Source organism: Nicotiana attenuata, chromosome 11, assembly GCF_001879085.1.
Source record: "Nicotiana attenuata strain UT chromosome 11, NIATTr2, whole genome shotgun sequence".
NCBI classification, from domain to species: Eukaryota; Viridiplantae; Streptophyta; class Magnoliopsida; order Solanales; family Solanaceae; genus Nicotiana; species Nicotiana attenuata.
In genome coordinates, this window is record NC_031999.1 from 25,421,263 (window position 1) to 25,435,475 (window position 14,213).

Below are 14,213 nucleotides of genomic sequence, written 5' to 3' on the forward strand. Positions count from 1 at the left end.
AGATATGACTAAATCTATGTTCTTCGCCACCGTGATGCTTTTTGTTCGCCAGGTCATGGAGGATCTCCACCACCTCCAAGGGGATTTAGGTAGTCGACCCGCGGCAAGGACGAATGATGCCTCGCGGGTCCCAGGGACAATTGAAGCACTAATGTATTCATGATGTCTTGAGTCTGTATTTCTTTTCCATTAGAGTCCGTTAGTTATGGGAGTCTGCATGTCTTTTCCATTAGAGTCTGTCAGTTTGTGTTGGAGTCTGTATTTTCTTTTTATGTGGGTTAGTTGTTCCTCAAGTTTGTAGTTCGTCTTTCATCGGAGTCTGTTAGTTCTTGTTTGAGTTTGTTGGTTTTCAAATCAAAAGTTGTTTATTATGAAAAATTGAAAATTCCAAAAAATGTTTTATTGTTTCTTTACCTTTTATCTGCAAGAACTACGCTTGGTCTGATTCATGCAGGGTCATGATACGTAGGCAATCTACATAGGATTCGACCGTAACCAAATAAAAGAAAGAGAAAAAGAGAAAAGAAAAAAAAGAGGGGAAAATAAGAGAGAAAATGCAAAAGAAAAGAGGGAAAGGCTAGAAATAAACAATGGAAAAACAAGAGGGAGGAACGAGAGAAAAGGCATGGCAAATACAGAAAAAAGAAAGCCGGGATGACGCATGCAACCAAGCAAAGGCATAATAGAAATGGTTAACTGCTTAGGTGCATTCATTCCACAAAATGTGCGGTTACCTATCTATTAATGCTCTAACCGCTAACAAAGTTGTTGTTGATGATGAGTCCAGGCAGGTGGTTAGTTGACTGGCATTCTGGCAACTCACTCCTACAACACCCGGTCAAAAAAAACAAGTTGATCATGGCCAACCAGGAACTTGACGCGAGTGTTATCGATCCTTCGAGAGAGGTGGAAGAGTTGGATGTTAATGTGATGAAAGAAGAGATGTATAAACTGAAACAACAAATGGCCAAGATGTATCAAGCATGGGCAAAAAAGGCGCCCGATATCAACCAGAATCCATTGTCGGCCCATCATGAGACAAATATGATCGAGATAGTGCATAAGGGAGGGGAGCCTAAGAAGCCTTCACAGACCGTCATGATGATTCGGTCCAGTGAGGTCGGGCCGGTTGAAAAGTCAACAAGTGGGAAATCAGTGATCAGGTTGGGCGGGACAGACAGTGAGCTATCTGCGGTAGTCAAGAAAGGGTCCTCAAGTGAGGTTGCAACGAAACAAGAAAGGGCAAAAGTGGTTGTGCCAGGAGTGTCGAACAAGCCTGTCGTGATTGTGGAGGGTGCCCACACAGAACCCGTCATTGTCAAGCCAGGGGCAGTGAAGCATCCGGTGTCAGCAGTTCCAAAGCCTGTGGTTGTCTTTGATGAGGAGTTGATTTGAGAGGGTCCAAAGTTTATTTGATGAAGTAAACACGGTGGAAATTGGGGGAGGCTCTAGTGACGAAGAGGTGCATTTTGTCAAGCCGAATGTGAAGGTCAACAATTGGGAAGCTACTCCTCTTCCTACTCGGAGGGAGTTTTGGTAGTGGGTTTTGATTTCCTTTTAGTTGTCTGGATTATTCCAGGGTTGTGATTCAGATTCTATGTTCCGTCCATTTGGATGTGCTAAACCTTGCTATCTTTTGATTTCAATAAAATGCAATTTCCCTTTTTTCATCATTCCTGATAGTTTTATTTTTATTTTTTTTCTTCCTTACACAGTTCTTTTAGGCTGGTTTCAATGACATGACATGCATGAGGAATCTTCGGCCCAGTTTTAAAAGCCAAGCTAATTCTGAAAAGTTGAAATCCCATCCCTTCGGATTGTCGCTGAAGCCGAAATTGATGATGATGAGTGGGTCAGAACCCGCCTGAGCAATTGAGTTTGATCAATGAGAAAAGAATGGCAGCAGTGTGTCATGGCCAATTGTATCAACAGAGAATGACAAGAGCATATAATAAGAAGGTGCGTCCACGGAAGTTTGAAGTGGGTCAGCAAGTATTGAGACGTATCCTTCCACATCAGGCTGAGGCCAAAGGCAAGTTCGCCCCAAATTGGCAGGGGCCATTCATCGTGACTAGAGTGTTGTCCAATGGTGCTTTATATTTGGTAGACATAGAAGGAAAATGTGTTGAAATGGCCATCAATTCCAATGCGGTCAAGAGATATTATGTATGAACTTCTTTGTTTTAATTGTATTTGTTTGTACTTGGCATATTTTAAAGAATGGAATGACGAAGGCATATTGTTCTGCTATCCAAACACTTTATCCTTTGTTACCCCCTTTGAGCCTCATTCATTTTCTTTCATACCCCTCTTTCGGAATCAGTAGCAAAGATCAGAAACACAAGCGTGAAAGATAAGTCAAGGAAAAAGAGAAAAGAAAAGAATGGAAAGAGAGAAAAGGAAAAAGGAAGAAGAAAAGAAAGAAAAAGAAAGAGAAAAGAGAAGAAAGAGAAAAAGAAAAGGGAAAAAAGAAAAGAAAAAAAAACAACAAAAAGAGAAAGGAAGAAAGAAAAGAAAAGAAGAGAAAGTGGAAGAAAAAGAAAAGAAAAATCACAACAAGTAATTTTATGACCTGAACTACGTTTGAATTGATCCCGAAAGGGTACGTAGGCAGCCTCTCTCTGAGGTTCAGTCACACCGAAATAAAAGTTCAAAAGTCCCCAAGGAAGAAACTGGGGCAGAAGTTGTGGTTGTGCAAGAGATTTGATTCCGACAGTTGTAGTTTTGAACCCACGTCGAATGGTTTTTGAGCCTTTGATACCCTTTCTTTCTAACCCTGTCCAAAAGTCTGCATTACGGTCCAAAGAAGACCTTCTGATCAGTCTTCAGGGAATGCCAAGTCGAGCAAGAAGAGGTGATTTATGTTAGGGACAACATTCTGGTCCAAGCAGAAAAATGATGAAAATGAGAGAGTCTTATTGGTGAAAATCCTCACGGGCACCGTAAGGCGAAGTGAGTTGAGAGAAATATAAATGAGAGAGTCTTATTGGTGAAAACCCTCACGGGCACCGTAAGGCCAAGTGAGTTGAGGGAAATTAGAAATGAGAAACCCTCACGGGCACCGTAAGGCGAAGTGAGTTGAGGGAAATTAGAAATGAGAGATTCTTATCAGTGAAAATCCTCACGGGCACCTTAAGGCGAAAGTGAGTTTTCAGATGGACAAATGAGATGAGTCTATGGTTGAAAGCTGTTCAAGACATTGCAAGATGAATAAGGTTAAGGTTTGGGTTGAAGAAATCGGGTTATGGAATTCTGGGGCAACAAAGCGTGGCAATTGAAAGTTGATCGGTTGGACAGATTGGGCCGGTTAGTCCAAAATGCATGGCATGATCAATGGAACCAGCTGTTCCACTTAGATACGTCTCTTTTCTTTTCTTTCCTTTTATAAATCATCCGGTTTTGGATTCTCTTTATCCTTAACTCTCAAGGTCATTGCATTTCATTCTTTTTGAGGTTTGTTCTTTAAGATGTTTCAATGTCGGTCTTGTTCGAAAGAAAGAGGAAAGGATGTCAAGGCTAACTACCAGTTTCCCAGTTGCAAAGCACAACTGGTTCGGAATATACCAAAGATGTCAAAATGCAAAGTAAGGCACAAAGGATTATCGGAAGTTTCTTCGGTGGATTGGCCAGATAGTTTTGTGGGGAGAGGCAAAGTTTCAGATAAAGGGGTCAGAAATGTAAAACAACAGGATGGGATAGAACACTCGGGTCATCAAAAGTCATGGGGATTCTGAAAGTCAGTCAGAAAAGCAAACGGTTCAAGGCCAGTTCAAGAAGCCAGGCAAGGCAAAACACAGCAGCGGAGACGTCTTCAGCAAGAATGCCATCAACTAACCACCATTTTTAAACTGACAAGATTTTTCTTTGATTGAAACAGGGGCAGAAAGTTTTTGTTGGTTTCGGAGAAACCCTCCTTAAGGGATAAAGCAAGCACCAAAACAGCCACCAAACTGGGGCAGAAAATCTTCTTTGTTTGTCTATTTTGTTGAAATCAGGCGCCCACCCGGAGAACAAGGGAATACATTTCAAGTTCAACAATCAGACGCGCACCTGGAGAACAAGGGAATACATGTCAAGTTCAGCAATCAGGCGCCCACCTGGAGAACAAGGGAATACATGTCAAGTTCAGCAATCAGGCGCCCACCTGGAGNTACAAGGAAATGGTTAGCCCAGGAACAAGCAAGGCTTCGAATGGAAATAGTATCATGACAAGCGAAGGAGCAACAGACCTCAAGGTCAAGGCCGATGGTTTAAGTCAAGAAAGAGCAGCATACACACGGAGTGGGGGCAATGGGCGTGCTTTGGGATTCATGTGAGATACAAAGGCTGGGGAGGTGCCAGTTCATGCAATGCAAATAGAGGATATTGGGTCTGAACGGAGAAAAGGTATTTTATGTGATGAGGACGGCAGAGAAAAGGGTTAGTCCATAAACAAGCGAGGTCCTCGAGTGGAAGTCAGTCATCATGAGAAGCGAAGGAGCAATCGCCCTCAAAATCAAGGCCACAAACCAACCACCACATTTTTAAATTGACAAGATTTTTCTTTGATTGAAACAGGGGCAGAAAGTTTTCGTTGGTTTCAGAGAAACCCTCCTTAGGGAAAAAGCAAGCACAAAACAGGTTTGACCATAAATTTTCAGGACCCTCCTGGAAAATGGGACCCAGTTTTTTTTAAAACAATCATGAGTAGCATAATTTAGCATAAAGATACCTCAGGGAATACATTTCAAGTTTCAGCAATCAGGCGCCCACCTGGAGAACAAGGGAATACATTTCAAGTTCAGCAATCAGGCGCTCACCTGGAGAACAAGGGAATACATTTCAAGTTCAGCAATCAGGCGCCCACCTGGAGAACAAGGGAATACATTTCAAATTTCAGCAATCAGGCGCCCACCTGGAGAACAAGGGAAGTACAATTCAAATTTTAGCTTTCAAATTTTTAGTAATGCTTGGTAACATGATGCGCCCAGCCACCAAACTGGGGCAGAAAATTCTTCTTTCTATTTCATGTTTTAGCAATCAGGAGACCGCCTGGAGAATAGAGGCATCTATTTCAAGCTTTAGCAATCAGGAGCCCGCTTGGAGAACAGAGGCATATATTTCAAGTTTTAGCAATCAGGAGCCCGCCTGGAGAACAGAGGCATTTATTTCAAGTTTTAGCAATCAGGAGCCCGCCTGGAGAACAGAGGCATATATTTTATGTTTTAGCAATTAGGAGCCCGCTCGGAGAACAGAGGCATTTATTTCAAGTTTTAGCAATCAGGAGCCCACTCGGAGAACAGAGGCATTTATTTCAAGTTTTAGCAATCAGGAGCCCGCCTGGAGAACATAGGCATTTATTTCAAGTTCAGCAATCAAGAATCACTTGGAGAAATGGCAAAGCATCTCATATCACAATTCAAGGCAACAACAAAAGAATTCCATAGGGAGAATACAAGTTCACAAGGCAACAAGAACTACAAGAGCAAGTTTGAAGACATAGATAGGATTTTTGTAATTCATATATCATAGCTTAGTCTAGATTCTTTTTATTTCGACACGGTGTAATAAGGGGGTTCAGTAAGCAGTAGCAGCAGCAGCAGCAGTGAAACCACAGCTTCATGGTAGTCCCAGCTACCAGACCTTCCCAAACTACACTGACCCGATTCCTTTTTAGCCAAGGATATGTAGGCAACCTCAGAAGCAGGGTGCGGTCAAACTTTTCAAAAATGCTTCACACGGAGTATTCAAACGGGTAAAAATCGCTCGTATCCGCTCAATTGTCTTTGCACGAAAACTCTTCGTGTTTCCGAGCAAAGAGGGGCAGCTGTGAGCACGTGATTTTTGCCCTATATGAATTACTCCTACAGTTTCAAAACAAAATATCTCTTTCTATTATTTGCAACTTCGTGGATTTTCGTGGCATTTTCTGTTAATTGTTCGCATTTTTGTGTGTGCATTTTAATTAGTGGAAAAATACAAAAAAATATATATATATATATGTTGCATGTGCATTTAGAAGTTAAGTTTGCATTTTAAGAGTTACGTAGTAATCAATTATTTTATAAAATAGAAAAATCACAAAATATAGTATAGTTTGCACTTTTAATTTTAGTTTTGATTTTTGAGTAGTTTTTGTGTTAATTTGTTTTAATTAATTGCGCTAATTGTCATTTTGGGTTTAATTAGTTTTTTTAGTTTTAGTTAATTCAGTTGTAGGAATTAATTTAGATTTATATTTAAAGAAGTTAAAAAGAAGGTTGAAAAGAGAAAAAGAAAAAAAAAAATAAAAACAAGAGAAAAGAATTTGGGTCTGTTTTAACATTAAATTGGGTCATCTCTGTCTAATTGCTCAGGCCCAAACGTTTATAGCCTTGACTCAGCCCAAGCCCCGTCCCAACCCGGTCTATCGCCCCAGCCCTAAGCCCAAACGATGCCGTTTTAGGTAGAACAAATCTTGCCGTCGAGGTTTTCAGATCTAACGGCTATGAAGTAGGGTCTTTGTGATATAAGAGTGTCCGAAAATCTTCCCCCCCTACCCCTTCCTCGTCTCCAAGCCTCCCCTGTAACGCCACCGTCTGCCGCCGCCGGAAATCGCCCCCCGGAGTCTCTTCTATCCTTATTTCGTTTGTTGTCCTTGTACCCGAACAAACAGTATTGTATTTTATTCAGACTCTGTTTTTAGTACTCTATAGATGTTCGTGAGTTAGTGACTCCAGTCTTGGGTAGAGGTTATAATTGAGTTTCCGCACTTGTTTTCCGTTTATTTATATATTTGAGACTTTCGCTTTATCATATTACGTTTTGTTTCATTAAATGGACGTTAAATTCTAAAAGAGGTAATTGATATTTGGCTTGCCTAACTCCTACTAGTAGACGCCATCACGACCCCCGAGGGTGAGAAATCCGGGTCGTGACAAACTATTTGCATAAAAGAATATTCTTTACAATTTTTCCTGTCATATGTGATTTTTTTAGATTAGTTATTCCCACATATTTCAATTAAATTAGCTTATTAATTTTTAGTTTTTCTAATTATATTAATGATATTTATTATATCTATCTATACTATTTAAAAGCACGAAACCCCTCGGTGCATATAATATACTTAGTTTTCCAATGAACTTAGATATTAACTATATTAAATTAGTAATTCCAAAATGTACCTAGATATATGAAAATTATATAAAAATTTACATGAACAATAATGTTAGTGATAGATAATTAATTATTATATTCTATCTATGTATTTGTTAAGCTAACTATTTTTGTTGTGTGGATAATTTGAAGCAAAAATATTCATTTAGTTACACGATTTTGTTTTAGGTAATTTTATGTAGCTAAAAGATTACTATTGCTATAGCAAGTTTTAACTTGTGGCAAAAAATAATAATTAGTTGCGGAATTTTATCTCAAAAATAAATTCGTGGCTATATCATCTTATCATGCAAATTACTGTAGCTATTAAACCAGTTGTTGCCACGATAATTTAGTTCTTGAAGCAAAAGAAATTTGTTTAACTATAATATTTTATTTTAGATAACTTGTTGTGGCTAAAAGGTTACTATTGCTACGATAAATTTTACTTCGTAGTTAAAATTAATATTAGCTACGAAATTATGGTATATCAATAACTCTGTGGCTATATTATTTAACTATTGCCACAAGTTTTTGATAACTTGAAGCAAAAATACGTATTTAGCTACTACTTTTTGCTTCAAATAATTTATTATGGCTAAAAGATTACTATTGCTAGGGCAACTTTTATCATGTGGCAAAAAATTATGATTAGCTATGAAATTTTATTGTAGCAATAAATTTGTAGCTATTTAGGTAATTATTGCTACGATTGTTAGCAATTATAGCAAAAAAGAGGAAATAGCTTTGCCAATTTAATTTTTGTAGCTAAGAAATTTTATAAATTTGTAAATAGGCATGGAATTTGAATTTTTGTGGCTATTGTTAGGTACTATCCACGATTTTTAAATCTATAGCTAAGATTTCGTAGCTATATATGCATAATGTTGTAGTGTCACTATGTTTTTAATCTGGTGCATTGGGACTCAAGCCAATGTCTTACCATATAAAAGTATGTTAGGCAATATTTAGTTGGGACACGAACCCAACTCTTATCATCATGGAGCATCAGGACTCAAACCCGATGTCTTACCCTCAAAAAGGTATGTTAGGTCATAATGCGTTAGGAATCGAACCCAACGCCTCATTATCATGGTGTACTAGGACTCAAATCTGGTGGCTTACCCTCAAGGTGCGATGAGACTTGAACTCACCGTCTTAGCATCCACCAATAGCATAATAGGCTAAAGTACAACCGAGACTCACCCTTGAGCCTTTAAAAATATTACCACTTTTAATAGTTATAAATATAAACTCATATATGTGTTACACAAGCCATAACAATAAGTATCTATTTACTGGCAACGAAGGAATCAAAGTTCTTCAGATCACTTTGCAAAAGCTAGCGTAGCTCCCTAATTTATGTACATCTTTGGTCTCTGATTTAGTACGTAACATTTGGCTGCATCATTATATGCTTCTGATTCTCATATAAGATTTAACCTGAACATTAGGCCAAAGAGATTAGACTAAACTTACAATAAATATTAGAAAGAAAATACGGAGTAGTAATTAGTTTACATCTAAGTATTTTCAACTTTATAAAGTAAAACACTTACGAATATGAATAGATTTTAAGAGGAAAATACTTAGTATTGGAAACTTTCATGACAAATAAAGAACCTTTGAGAAAAACGAACAAGAAAATGAATTAGTTAAAAAAAATAAAATTGAAAACGTATCTTACCATTATATGCCTTTCCACGATGTACTAGTCTCCTCAACCTTGTTATTCCTTCTATTATATTTTTCTTAAAATTGCTAAATGGAAAAGAAAAACTCATCTCTTCTGGAGGAATATTAGGCACAACTGAAATGCTTTTTCTGTGTAAGACAATTTTGTAGATGTAGTAACTCAATTGGATAGAGGCTCGTGCTGATAACGTGTTAAGAAACTAAATCAAAATAACTATATGAAACAAGAAAATAGACAAGAATGTAGAGAGCAAGAGATGAGAGCTTCTTATTTCTTTCAAGTGTTTCAAGTGTGTACAATGTGATGCCCAAACCCTCTATTTATAGGATGCTATTGAGATATACAAAGGGATATCATAAACATGATATTAACTATTGAGAACATGTGGGAAGATCATGGGGAAGTTATGGAGGTGTGAGAGTTACAACTATAATGGTAAGAAGTAGTGAGGGTTATCTACATAATGGAGAAGAGTAGTGGGAGTTATATTTGATTAGTGGACATCCATATAATATGTATTTCATAACACATCGAAAATTTGAGTTTTCTGACAATTGTGGCTTTTGTATGAGTAGGTGAAAGTCTTGTGCTTTTTTATTTATTTATAGAAAATATAGTTATATGACTTTGATAAAAAAATCATAGTTATATGAGCATTTTGTGAAATTTACCCTACGTGAATCAGTAAATTCTGTTATATAGTTAAATCACTTACAAAATAATTAGTAACAAAACAAGCATTAATTAATAATCTAATAAAAATAAACGTACAATCACAAGTTAAATTTTACTGATAATGAAAAGAATCTTCCACCAGGCTATTTTCCTAAGCAAAATTCTTGGTGTTGTTAGTCTTTTGGGTTTTCTCCGCTGTTTACAATTCCAAATTCCTAGCAACAGGTAGATTTCGATCGATATAGTTCAATCAAAGGAATTACAACATCTCTTCCTTTCTTTTATTATTATTATATATTTTTCTATTGCAGAAAACTAGAAATTAAAAAATTTAAAACATTAAATTTCAACTACTTAATTCTTTATTTTTTCTTCTTGCCGTCATGGTAGGATGATCCTACCATATTTTGTGGAGTATAGCCATATGTCTATTAATTATAATTGGTGCCAGTTCGTTCAGGAACCAGTCTATGTGACAAAATTAATTATAGGCAAGTGGGAAGTCTACTCAAATTTTAAATTATATAATTTGCAATTTTAAGTTATATACTCCCTCTATTCTAATTTATTTCAACTTATTTAACTGGGCACGGAGTGTAAAAAAATGAAGACTTTTTGAATTTGTGGACCTAAAGAATTCAAAAAGGGGTCCAGAGTATTTGTGTGGTTATAAATGCTTCTCATTAAGGGTAGAGTTGGAAGTTTAAGCTAAATTGTTTCCAAATTTAGAAAGGTTTCATTCTTTTTGGAACGGACCAAAAAAGAAATAGGTTCACATAAATTGAAACAGAGGAAGTATTTAATTTTCGGTATCTTTTTGGGTTGGTCGGAGGTGATTTCTTTATCTAAGGAAAGGAACTAGAAGTTGACTTTTCGTATTAAATTCTATTTCCTAACACCATTCTAATTCTTTATAATCCTGTCATAAACTGGACAAATCCATATAATTAATCACATTAAACTCAAATCTTCTGAAAACTACCTCATCAAAATGGTGCAAAAAGTTGCTTTCCACCTTCTTATGATGTTCATCTTTGCTACTATCATTTCAACAGCCTCATCATCAAGTAAGTAATTATGTCAAACTATATCGTTTCATTTTATGTGATCATATTTTTTTTATAATTTGTTTCTAAAAAAATGATATATATTTTTTTTCATGTGATGTATATATATTAAAGATTGTACTCATTCTGAATCAACTGATTCTCGATTTTGGATTTGTGGTTGAGTTTGAAGAGTCAAATATAGAAAGCAAGCAAATCACCTATATATATATATATATATATTCCAACCAAGAATTTGCTCATGATTTTATGTATATGCAATTTACACTAATTAAAACTAATCTAATAAATTGTCTTTTTGATTTTGTGCACTTATAGGAATTCTCATGGCATCCATTGATGAACAATCTCTCAACGACTTACAGTCCCAGGTTCTCATTCTCTCCTCCTCTCTCCCTCTTTATATATAGGGCTAGTTTGCTAGCTACATTTTATGTAAAGAAAAAAGTCATTTGAATCTTATTTTTGTCAAATTAATTTTGGTTGTTTATGATTTACTTAAACTACATTACTGTAAATGGAAAATAGAAAGAGATCCTTGGAGCGGATCGGGCATATTTAATTAGAATTTTAAATTTTCTGGAGGGATTTAAAATTTGAATCGAGGTAGAAAAGGAAAAATTAGGAAAATAAATGCATTTTCTGTTAGGAACTATTCTCCTTTACTTTATATTATTTGTTTATTTTTTCAAATCAAACGCTAAAAGAATTAGAGAAAATGATGAGCAACATGTGGCTTGTAGATGTTATACTCTCTTTTAGTTAAACTTTATGTTATACTTTCTTGCTATTTTATTTGCCGTAGTACATTTGTTTTTACCAGTATATGAAAATTATTGATCAAGCATTACCAAATTCCATTACGTGGCTACACTAATTTCCTATTGACCAGGAAACGGAATGAAAAAGTACGGATAATTCCTAATTAATTCTAGTTGTCACTATTAATTTTGGAATTGATGCTCGATTATCAATTTGTTTATGAAATTCAATTTAAGATCCTAAGAACACACACATAGGGGTGGCAAAATGGTTAAAAGAAAACAGTTAGCCATCCATATTATCCACTAAAAAATGGGTTGGATAATGAACTTCTTAAAAATGGGTCAACTATGGATAAGAACCATATTATCCATTTAGAAAATAGATAACCTAGTCTAACTTTTATATTTGTAAAATCTCAAATTGGGGGTTCCTCAAGTTAGGGAGACTATGAATCTTCCCAAAAGTAACCATATGCAAGAAGTTATGGTAATATGGTTACCCATATTATCCGTCGGTTAACCTGTTTTTTATCCGTATTAAATATGGATCGAGTCGGATAATTTATCCGTTTTTATTACCCGTTTTCGACTCGAACCATATCCGACCCGGCTCGCCCGTTTGCCACTCTTATATATATATATATATATATATATATATATATATATATATATATATATATCACACCAAGACCTCGCAGAACTTCTTATTTCACATGGTTAGAAGCAAGAGAGAAAAAAGAGAATGATATGAAGGACGTGAGCCTTTGTTATCGGCCATTAATTAATAATATAGTAACTCTTATTTGGTTCAGACAAGTCCTCTCATTATTGGACGTTATTATATATTTCAAGTCGACACTGGATTATAATACGCATATATGTAATTTTGAGAAAATTGACTTTGATTCTCCCTAAAACATTTCAATTGGCTTCTCTCTTGTGTATATAGGATGCGACGGAGATAGCAGTGGATGATGCAGACTTCTTTATTGAAGAAGAATCTGTAGAAAGAAGAATGGATTTGGTGTTAGACTATTCTTCTCCACGAGCAAACAACCAGCATAACCCAAAGCCTTGAATTTTAATTCATTACCTTTAATTGTTCTCTTGTTTTTAATAATTCATTCTTGGTTTCATCTCTTTCACGTATGTAATAAAGAATTTACTTGCGGAGGTTTTGGTCCAATTTCCTTTTGTATCATGTTTTTATTCTCTCAATTAATGTAAATCTTTTGAATCTTTTTTAACAAGTGCTATAGTACTAGTATTTGTTATCCATCATGTATTACTATAATAAATAGCGAAACAGTAAACTTTCTGAAACAGAAAACAAAAACAAAAAGTTAGTAGCAACAGAATGTCGAAATAATATCTGAAAATAATTTCGGAATAAATCGAGCCCATTGAATGCACAGTGTGTCCTTAAGGAAATTATTCCCCTCAAGTACCCGAGGTGCTGGAATATCATCCTCCCAGGATAGAACAATTTTACTCACCAGTGTATTGGTACCAAAAACTCTGATGAACTGCGAACCACTCAATGGCCACACTGAAAAATTTTGTGCAGAAGAAGAATAAGAAAATTATAAAATTTTGTAAGGAAAAATATGAGGAATCAAACGAATTTATAGCCAATGGAAGTACTGTTTCTGAAAGCTTACAACTCTTCAGAACAGCCACTTAAAAACGGGAGGGAAATTTAAACAAAATTTCGGGAAGAAAATGAATCGGGTCGCACACGGATCCGCTTCGGGTTGGATGTTTGGCTAATTTAATTAATATTTTATTAAGTAATTAAAGAAATTTTATCCAAAAAGATTAATTAATGAAGCCGAAGCCGAAGCCGAGCCGAGCAAGCGAGCGACGGCGACGACGCGAGGCTTGCCTTCTTCTTATCTCTTTAAGAGCTAGAAGAAGAGCTTTTATATATATACCCATCAAAAGCCTTTTCTTCCTCCAATATGAGACAATCTCCCTTTGTCAAGGAGGGAAACTCAAATACTTCATTTTCCCTTCATTTTCCATTCACCCTCTTTTAAGCTAAACCAAGCTTAAAAAACCCAATAATCCCCTACATAAATGGGGAATGACTATAAAACAAAGGAATGCACGGACACGTATGTGATGCAAGAATTAATTGCATCTGGATAAGTAGGTTTACCTTTGAACTTTCCGTAGTGAACTTATATCGGATATACTCGGTCAATCGGTAGATTTGATATCTTTGAACCGTCGAGCTTTGTTGTATACCTAGACAACATAAGTCACACAATCAACCCTTAACAATCTATTGTTCTCACGGTTGTGTTCGTTTCAGCCATGAACACCGCCTGATTTTATGAGTGCTTAGAAAATGGATCTTTTTCTTTCATTCCTCTTGAAGCGCTTACACTTCTCACTCACATAGGTGATTTTTAAACGTGTAATCCTATAGACACACTATCTGGTCATATCCTTCCAGACTTAGCAAATCATTAAAAAAATTTAAGCTTTATTGACTCATCAAAAAGCCTTAATGCTTTACCTCGATTTCTGAACATTGCCTTCTCACGAGAATGGGTTGAGTTATTTGACAATGTTGAATTGTCATTCAAAATTTTGTTTGATCTCTTTGAACCTAGCTCTTGGTATCTCTAGTTTGCTAGGTAGAGTTACCGCCATGATGACTTGTCCTAGACCTTAACCCCATTCCCATGATGATATTTCAACTGCCTCTCTAGATAGGCCTTTTGTAAGTAGATCCGACACGTTATCACTTGACTTTACGTAGTCAATCGTGATAACACCACTAGAGAGTAGTTGTCTAACGGTATTGTATCTCCATCGTATATGACGAGATTTTTCGTTATACATAACGCTCCCTGCCCTGTCTATTGCCGCTTGCCTATCACAATG